Genomic DNA, 9550 nt, shown 5'->3' with positions numbered 1-9550 from the left:
TAAATTGATGCAATTAGGTCAATTGACCAATAACTCAAGATGATAACTAGTAAAATGCTCTAATTTATTTTTTTTAAAGGTAAATTAAAAAACAATTTTTTTTAAAAAAAAAATTACTAATCTCGACTCCTCCGTCAACAGAGAAGCCATGTTCGGCTTCTTCTTTAAAAAACTAATTTATTTGTATTTAAAAATATTTTAGCATGTTTTTTTATTTGTTTCATTTTTATATTAATTTTTAAATAAAATATATATATTTTTACTGGTTACCTAATGGTAACAGATTAATCAACTTAATTACATCAAAATGAAAAATTGAGGTGTGTAATTGATTTTTTTTAATAGTTTAGAGGCTTAATTTCTTTTTGACATATAGTTTGAGAGTTTATTTAACACTTTTTCTTTATATGAATGATGATTATACATTATAAAATTTACTTTGTAATATTTATCTCATAGTCAGATACTGTTGGTTTGGTTATTTTCTCTCTATTTATTATTGATTACATGGATGAAAAATAACATTTTTATTTAGAAAATGCTACATGTACTCATAAACTCTACTCTCAACTTTTATTCCACACACTCATACTTTTAATGTAAACACTTTTGGTAAGAATGTAAGATCCACATGATAAGAATATCTTATCATTAACTTACATGTAAGGGAGTAAAAGTTATGGAGGGGCAAACTAAGTAATTGAGAGTATATATGTAGTAATAATAATTTTTTATTCTATTTACAGTAAGTTTTTATTAAATTGACATTTATCTAGGTGAAGCATAAGTTGGCGTCCTATAACATTGATGAATACTTTGAATTTAATGCGTATTATATGATATACATTTAACTGAACATTAATTATTATCGTTCAATTCAAATAGACATTTAACTTAATTGCAAATTAAACTAAATAATAGGCATTTAAATTATCTTCTTTCAAATAGAATCTGATAATAACTTGCCAAGCACCTTGTGCTCTGATGGCATGTAGTGATTCTCCCATATGGGAGGTTATGAGATCAAACCCCAGTATTGCAATTTAATAGAGTTAGTTGTATTAAAAAAAAAAAAAATATATATGATGATAACTTAGGGTGTGTTTGGAAGCACGGAAAATGATTTCCAGAAATCATTTTCCGGGCTTTGGGTGTTTGGCAAGCATTGGAAAACCCAGTCAACGGAAATCATTTTCTGTTGACTGGGGAAAATAACCCTCATTTGGCGAAAAATGACTTCCGCCCAATTTGGAGGAAGTCATTTTCCGCCCACAACAACACACACACACACACATCACCGTTTCCGGCGGAAACCACATGGTTTCCGCCGGAAACCAAGTGCTTTGGTTTCCGGCGAGAAACCAGAGCACTGTGCTCTGGTTCCCGGCGGAAACCAGAGTGGTTTCCGGCAGAAACAAGATCTGGTTTCCGCCGGAAACGGGGGGGCTGGTGGGGTTTTAATTTTGATTATTATTATAAATTATAAATATTATTATAAATATTTTAATATTTTAAATAAAATAATAAAAATATATAATTATATATTTCTATCCATTTTCCGGAAAATGAACCAAACACACAAATACAGTTTTTCAGAATGTATCTAAACACTGAAAATTAAACCATTTTCCGAAAAATGACTCATTTTCCAGAAAACATTTTCCAGAAGTCATTTTCCTGCTTTCCCCACACACCCTTTGTATAAAATTCATCTAAACTGAGTTAATTCGTAGAGGGGCATAAATGGGTTTGGAAAATAATACAAAATTACAAACACACCCTTCTTTTAAACCAATGTAGACCCACTTCATGAGTGAATGCTGTTGAAATTTATTGCTTACACTCAAAAGAACCGTTGACATATAGTATAGGATTCCTCTTTAGTCCTTTTCTATTGTATATTCTTGTTAATTATTGCTTACCTAATTCATTAACAAATTTCAACTTTGGTTGAACTAATTAACGAGAAAAACACCAATATACTTATAAACTAACATAGTTTGATGGAGATATTGGAACCGGCCCAAGAAGGATCCAAGCCCAATAGAAGAAGTCTGAGGGTTCAAGGTGCAATCATTATTGCATGGACCATGGTCCACACAGCTGTGTGGACCATAAATAAAAAGTACATTTTTAATATACTAAAAGTACATTATTTTTGTACATAAAATATTATTTTAGAGTACATTATTTAAGTACAAAAATAATGTACTTTTAATATAATAAAAATGTACATTATATTCATGGTCCACACAGCTATGTGGACCATGATCCACACAATAATTTTCCTTCAAGGTGAGCAAGGAACCCAGGTGACATTACCTCAGTTGTTATACGGTGGACCATGCATGGTCCACAATGCATTGTGGACTATGGCCACAAAACGACGCTGTTTCAATAAATAGGTGAAACGGCTGCCGACCTGCCGTAAGTCGTAACGGAGCTCAGCAACTGATACTACAGTTCATCTCAAAAGATACTGCCTCACATTTATTTTTATAATATCGAATGAAACTTCAGTTATATCGAAAAGGAACTGCAGTTGTGTTGAAAGGAAATTGCAGTGTATATAAACTGATACTGAATAACAGTTTCACATTTTGGGTGTATATTGTCCAATAAAACTGTAGTTATATCGAAATGATATTATAGTTGTGTTGAAAAGAAATTGTAGTGTATTATAAAAGAAACTATAGTTGTGTTGAAAAGAAACTGAATAGCATGTTCACATATTTGAGTGTATAATAGCGAATGAAACTGCAGTTATATCGAAAAGGAACTACAGTTGTGCTGAAAGGAAACTACAGTGTATATAAACTGATACTGAATAATAGTTTCACATTTTTGGGTGTATATTGTCCAATAAAACTGTAGTTATATCGAAATGATACTGTAGTTGTGTTGAAAGAAAACTGCAGTGTACTATAAAAGAAACTGTAGTTGTGTTGAAAGGAAACTGAATAACATACAGGTTCACATATTTGAGTGTATAATATCGAATGAAACTGCAGTTATATCGAAAAGGAACTGTAGTTGTGTTGAAAGGAAATTGCACTTGCGCGGGACAGAGCCGTTTCAACCGTTTGTTTTCATTAATCAAAACGATGTCGTTTTGATGCATGGATTGTGGACCGCGTAAAATTTGCAGACATTACCTGGGCGTTTGTGTCTTATGTACCATATTTCAATATCGTCCACACCGAAATTCAAACATATGACGATATGACCTCCCATATGAGAGAGCCACTTCGTGGCACTAGACCACAAGTTTATTCACACAAACAATTTGTGGAACATCACCATATAAATAAACTTAAGTTGAGGGAATTTAGGTAGAACCGACATAATAATTTGCAGTTATTTGTTATTAGCTTATTGGAAAAGAAAATCACTGAGTTTTGCAGATTTTTTTTAATTATGATAATTACATTCAATTTTTGTTTCAATATTTTGTAATATTATATTTAATAATTATCCAACTTTAGAAAAATTCTCCGGACTCAATCTAACTAAGTTGGTTATTGATAAATTATACCATAAATTAGTAAGTTCGTTATTGACAAATTATACCATAAATTACTGATACATGTTCATTTTAGACAATACTCTAAATTAGTACACTAAAAATAACATGTATCAATATAATGAACTTACTAAAATTGAATTTGTAGTATAATAAAAATGAATTTATAGTATACTAAAAAAAATGAATTTATATCTCAGTGATTCACCTTACAATGTGGCCCATGCATAGTCCACAATATAACAATTGGTTGGTTATTAGTTTGCAACTATAATTTTTAAACTCAAGTTATAACGAATATTTTTGGAGCTTAATTTAAAATTTTAATTATATAAAACAAGCATTTTGAAAGGTAAAAAATAATTGATATTCATAAAATAATTTGGATATAATTATTTACAATTTTAGATTTTTTTTCTTCCTTTTTTGACCTTTAACTTAATTGATGTAACTTATTTAGTAATTTGCATGTTAATTAATATCAAACTCAATAAGCTCAAAATGGTAACCAAGTGGGTGAAACATGATTTATGTATCAAAAGGTCACGTATTTTATTCTTGTTAACACCTTCTTAGTTGAATCTATCACATAGGTTAATGAAATATAAGTGTATGAAAAGCCAGCCAAAATGAGAGCACTTGTGTGTCCATTAAGGATCCCACACAGTTCAAGCGAACACAACACTATATGGACTATGATCCAATATTGTGTCTTTTTTTTTTTTTTGTTGGGTTACTGTGAATCAATGACGTATCACATTATAGATATGCATATTGTCAAGTGAAATTATACGTAGTACAATTAAAATGATACTTTAGTATTGCTTTAATGAAATTAGTGTGTAGAAAATGAAACTAAAAAGAGAGCTCATGCAATAACATTTATTGTCAAATGAACAAGTGTAATTAAAATGGTACTTCAACGTTAGTATAATGAAACTAGTGTGTGTGAAAATGAAACTAAAAAACGAAACCTATATAATAACATATATTGTCAAATGAACCTGAAGTGTAATTAAAATGATACCTCGGTGTTACTATATATAATGAAACTACTGTGTTTAAAAAATAAAACTAAAAAACAAAACTCATGCAATAACATATATTGTCAAATAAACCAAAATATAATTAAAATGATAATGCAACGTTTACTATAATGAAATTAGCATGTACTGAAAATTAAACTAAAAAATAGAGTCCATACAATAACATATATTATCAAATGAAACTAAAATGTAATTAAAATGATACAATGTCATTTTACTTCATGGTCCACGCGGCTACATGGATCATGGTCCATAGTAAAATTTGCCCGCAAAGTCACCCTTTTCTTTCATAACCTCTGTGCTCCCAAAAGTCCCATCTTATTCTCCTCCATAATACCATAGACAAACATGATTCCTTATTATTCTACATTATTGTTTGACATTCGATAAAGCCAAAGATCAATGCTGTGATTGACCCAATAATTGATGCTCCAAAGGGGAACAGAACTTCAATTAGTCTTATCGTTGTAAGAAGAAAACCACATATTCCAATATTCAATTGACTGAACTATATATATATATATATATATATATAAAATTCAGTTCCCGTGCGGTTGTTCAGTGACTTTAAGTGCATAATTTTCTTCTTAAGGTTCGTAATTTTCTTCTTAAGGTGCGTGATTTTCCTTCTTTGTCTATTTTTTTTCAATTTTATTATATATTTATGTTTTGTATTATTATTATTATTGTTGTTGTTGTTGTTGTAATTGTTATTATAAATTTATGTTTTGTATTATTATTATTGTTGTAATTGTTATTATAAATTTTATTTTATTATTACATAATAATAATAATAATAATATTATTATTATTATTATTATTATTATTATTATTATTATTAATATGAATACCTTTTTGGTCATTTTACATGTTAACTGCTAATCTAAACAGCTAATTTAACCAAACATCTTTTTACAAACCGCTAATACAGTCTGTTGGTCAAACCCGCTAATACAATCCGCTATTTGATAACCGCTAACACAATCCGCTACCGCTAAACGCTAACCGTTGATAACCAAACAAGCCCAAAATCAAATAAAAATAAAATAAAGTTCAAGTAAATGCAATTATAACCTAATGACACAATTTAATTAAACCTAATTATTAAAACACTTGCCTAAAATTGAACATATAAAACTACCAAATAAATGTAATCATATAGTTAAAATAAAATTCCTATTCATATTAATGAAAATGCAACATTAGCATAACATTTATTCAAACCAATATAAACTAGTAACTTATAAATAAATATAATATTTATAATAAAATCAGAACTAAAACTTAATTTATTTATGTAAATCACTTACTAAAATTGCTCTAAAAATGCCTAAAAATTAAGCTTATCAATGCGCCGTCTTAATGCTTAAGGTGAGTACCGCAAAATCGTACGGGAAGATATACCCGCACTTAAACCCTAATTATTAAAACACTTCTCTATATAACTCAGTTCCGGTGCGGTGGAGTGTCTCTCGTGCGATTGTGCAGTGGCTTTAGGTGCGTAATTTCCTTCTTAAGGTGCATGATTTCCCTTCTTAAAGTGCATGATTTGTATGCTTAAGGTGCATGAGTATTGAAACTTAAGGTTTGTGAACCTAAAGCTTATGGTGCATGATTTTTCATCTTAAGGTGCGTTGTTTTTCTTCTTAAGGTGCGTGATATGTATGCTTAAGGTGTGTGAGTTGTTGAAATATAATGTGTGCCATTTTAAAACCTTAGGTGCGTGGCTTGTGTACTTAAGGTGCGCAGTGTTTGTTCTCAACTAAAGGTGCACCATTTAAAAACTTTAGGTGCGTGGTTTGTGTTTTTAGCTTAAGGTGCGTGGTTTGTGTACCTAAGGTGCGTCGTTTTAATGCTTAAGGTGAGTACCGCACAACCGCACCATGCATGAGTATTGAAACTTAAGGTTAGTGAACCTAAAGCTTATGGTGCGTGGTTTTCCAGCTTAAGGTGCGTTGTTTTCCTTCCTATGATGCGTTTATAGGAATAAAACTCAAATTGGCCACTGAACGTAACCTGAAAGTGCAATTAGGCCACTGAACAAAAAAAAAAAGTGCAATTAGGCCACTGAACACTTCAAATGCATGCAATTTCACCTGATAGCAGGTTACCTTCTATTTCATCAGGTTGCCTGCTTACATGGATGGTTAGTTGACATTTTAAAATATTTTTTTAATAATAAACTTTATAATTAAAAATTAAAAATTAATTAAAGTATTAAAAAATAATATTAAACAATTTTTAATATTAAAAAAATTAAAAAGTTAATATTTTTTAATTTTTAATTTTTTTATATTTATTATTAAAAATTTATTTTAAAATGCCACATCATCATCCATGTAAGCAGGCAACCTGATAAAATAGAAGGTAACCTGCTATCAGGTGAAATTGCATTCATTTGAAGTGTTCAGTGGCCTAATTGCCATTTTTTCCGTTCAGTGGCCTAATTGCACTTTCAGGTTACGTTCAGTGGCCAATTTGAACCTTATTCCTTTTTTTTTAGTTCCAAAACACAGCCAATATTCTTTATAAGATTTTCTCTACAAAAGTCATATTTATGTTAATCCAACTTAAGGTGCGCAGATTAGAAGTTTAAAGTGCATCAATTTAGAATTTTTTTAAAGAGCATTGATCACCGCACAAGAAGCTTTAACCGCACCTGAACCGTTCGATATATATATATATAGGGTCATAATCATGTGCGGCCGCACCACTATGTATACAAATATACACCACTCAATGTTAGAAAATGCACCTCACAAATATGCATCATTAGGTACGCATCACAAAAAAAAACACCACACAGTGTTAGCAAATGCACCATTATGGGTAGGGGAGTTATGGTGCATTATTTTGGGTGTGTGGTGCGTTTTTGGTGTTTTTGTGTATTTTAATTGTGGTGCGTTTTCTAACATTAAGTGGTACATTTTCTAACATTGAGTGGTGTGAACCGCACTGACCGCACTGGAAGGCACGACCACATTTGAAGTTTTGAACAGATTTCTATATATATATATATATAGCAAAAACTTTTGTTGGACCGTCTCACAATCCTTGTTCGTGAGACGGTCTGGTCAAAATAAAATGTTATACTTATACTAGCAACTGTAATACTAAATCAAAAATAAAATGTTTATTACTTATATGAAAAAATATAATACTTTTACATCTTGATGTAAAAGTATTACATTTTCTTTTATAAGTAAGAAACACTTGGCAAATTACTTATATGATTCAAATGAGAACATTATCCTCTTAATTCAAATGAGAACATTATCCTCCTATAAAAAGTGAGGAATGATCATCTTCATCAATGATTGAGGGATGTTTAGTAAAAAAAAATGAGATTAATTTTATAAGGCTAAAGTGTCATCTAGCACCATGAACTATATCCCATTATTCATGCCGCACTCTGAATTTTATATATCGAGCCACAAACTAAAAAAAAAAAAAAAAAAATCGTATAGAACTTTTAGCAGGTTTCCCTATCTTCCTGCTGACATGGCGTCTGATGTGGCATTTCTCTTAACCTTATGTTGTCCATGTAAGCGTTTACATATTTAAAATTTTAAAAAAAAAAACAAAATTATTATATTAAAATAACCAGAATTTTCTTCTCTTTATTTTCATAATGTATACTTTTCAATTTTGCAATTCCAATGTTTCAATTTTTTTTTCAGAATTTATATTTTTTGGCTAATTTATTGTTTAGTATTTTTTCAATTTTCCAAATTTATAGAAATGCTAATTTTTTTTTGTACATTTTTTTTAAAAAAAATGTTTTTAATATGTAAATGCTTACATGGACAACATAAGGTTAAAAAATATGTCACATCACTTGGAAACCTGTGCCATATCAGTAGGAAGACCGTGAAACCTGCTAAAAGTTCTAGGTGAATTTTTTATTTTGGCTTGCGGCTTGATATATACAATATGAAAGTTCAGGGTGCGGCATGAATAATTGGATATAGTTCATGGTACTAGATGACACTTAAGTCATTTTATAATTATTACAAACTTTTAAATTTGCAATGTTTATAAAACTAACATCACTTATTTTTCTTTATTTTTCAGTAACATTCAACTATTTATTTTTCAGTAACATTCAACTATTAATTAGAGGAATTAAATTAATCATCACTTTTTACCAAAACCCTCCACCAAATTCACTCGAAATTATTATTCAACGAGAGGGTGAATATATGATAATGTTTAAAATGTTGTGCAAAAGGTTAATGACGAGAGACGATGAGAGAAAGAATCAATGAGTACGCTAATGCTATATGGTGGATATAGGCCGGATAGGAGGGAGAAGGGCCAAGCAGACGTCAACATTAAGCTACTTTTGTGGCCACCACAATCTTCTTCTACACCAATTTCCTTTATCCTTAAGGATTGGACTACTTATCCATTTCACTTTTTGGTTCAACACGTTTGTCTTTTACTCATGTTTCAAAAAGTTACTAAATTTCTAACTCATATACGCATCAATGCCAGAAGCATGAACCTTTTGTGTAAGACAAATTGGAGAAAATTATAATTTCTACTTCAATTATACTTTAAGCTATCATATTTGAACCTGTAGTAGGACATAACCATATTTTTAACATATTTATGTTTAAAGTCCCCTAAAAATTCGAGATCATCAAATTATCATGTAAGACTAATCTCATCTATATATTAAAAAAAAAAAACTTTTAATCTGACATAAAACTGCAAAATTAGTCTCATATTAACTTTAAATACTACAACTTGTAAGTGTGACCATGGAACCGTCTATTAACATTTTTAGTTGCGAAAATTACACTTTTCATTCTTAAATTATAAGACAATTATAAAATTCGTAAGTGCTGATCATGCTCAACTTTCGCCCCTAAGCTATCATTAGCATTGAACTTTTTATTCTTATATTAACTTTTCATGTTCACTTTAAGTCTCTAAGCCATACTTAAATTGCAAATTTCATCACTAATATTTCTAC

Source organism: Ipomoea triloba, chromosome 7 (assembly GCF_003576645.1).
Source record: "Ipomoea triloba cultivar NCNSP0323 chromosome 7, ASM357664v1".
NCBI lineage: Eukaryota > Viridiplantae > Streptophyta > Magnoliopsida > Solanales > Convolvulaceae > Ipomoea > Ipomoea triloba.
This window is presented reverse-complemented; position numbering follows the sequence as displayed.